The sequence below is a fragment of the Watersipora subatra genome, chromosome 5 (genome assembly GCF_963576615.1).
Source record: "Watersipora subatra chromosome 5, tzWatSuba1.1, whole genome shotgun sequence".
Lineage (NCBI taxonomy): Eukaryota > Metazoa > Bryozoa > Gymnolaemata > Cheilostomatida > Watersiporidae > Watersipora > Watersipora subatra.
This window is the reverse complement of record NC_088712.1, coordinates 21596313-21597198: the sequence shown is the minus strand read 5'-3', so window position 1 is coordinate 21597198 and position 886 is coordinate 21596313.

Sequence of the window (886 nt, the reverse complement as noted above, 5' to 3'; positions counted from 1 at the left end):
CTACCAATGCATGTCTGTATTAACTGTGTAGATTCTGAATATAGACAGGTGTTGGCTGTACCAGTTGTCAATTCATGCGGGCATTGACTGTATCTGTTTTAATGCATGTGCATATTACATATATCAATGGTTAAGTTACGCAGGCTTTGACTGTATCAGCTATAAACACAGGTCGTTGGGTGCTATCAACGGTGGGCATAATGATATTTGCTAACTTTTAATTTATAAGGCTGACTGTATCAGCTATAAATGTATGCAGATATTGACTGTAAGAGTTACAAATCTATGCAGGTACTGGATGTTAAGTGCTATTAATGCATGGTCATAATTATGATATTTGCTAGGTTTCAATTCATTAAGGCTTTGACTGTATCAGCTATAAATGTATGCAGATATTGACTGTAAGAGCTACAAATTCATACAAATATTGGATGTTATGCGCTATCAACGCATGGGCATAATGATTATATTTGCTAAGTTTCAATTCATTAAGGCTTTGACTGTATCAGTTATAAATGTATGCAGATATTGACTGTAAGAGCTACAAATTCATACAGATATTGGCTGTTGGGTGCTATCAACGCATGGGCATAATGATTATATTTGCTAGGTTTCAACTCATTAAGGCTTTGACTGTATCAGCTATAAATGCATGCATATATTGACTGTAAGAGTTGTAAATTCATACAGATATTGGATGTTATGCGCTATCAACGCATGGGCATGGTGTCGATATTTTCTAGGTTTCAATTAATTAAGGCTTTGACTGTATCGGCTATGAATGTACTATCTGTCCCTGGGCACGTCTATTATCTGTATATTTATTCCAATTGCTCCCTCCGCTGGTTTGGTCTGTAACTTCAGCTTTTAATATCATTAAATAAAT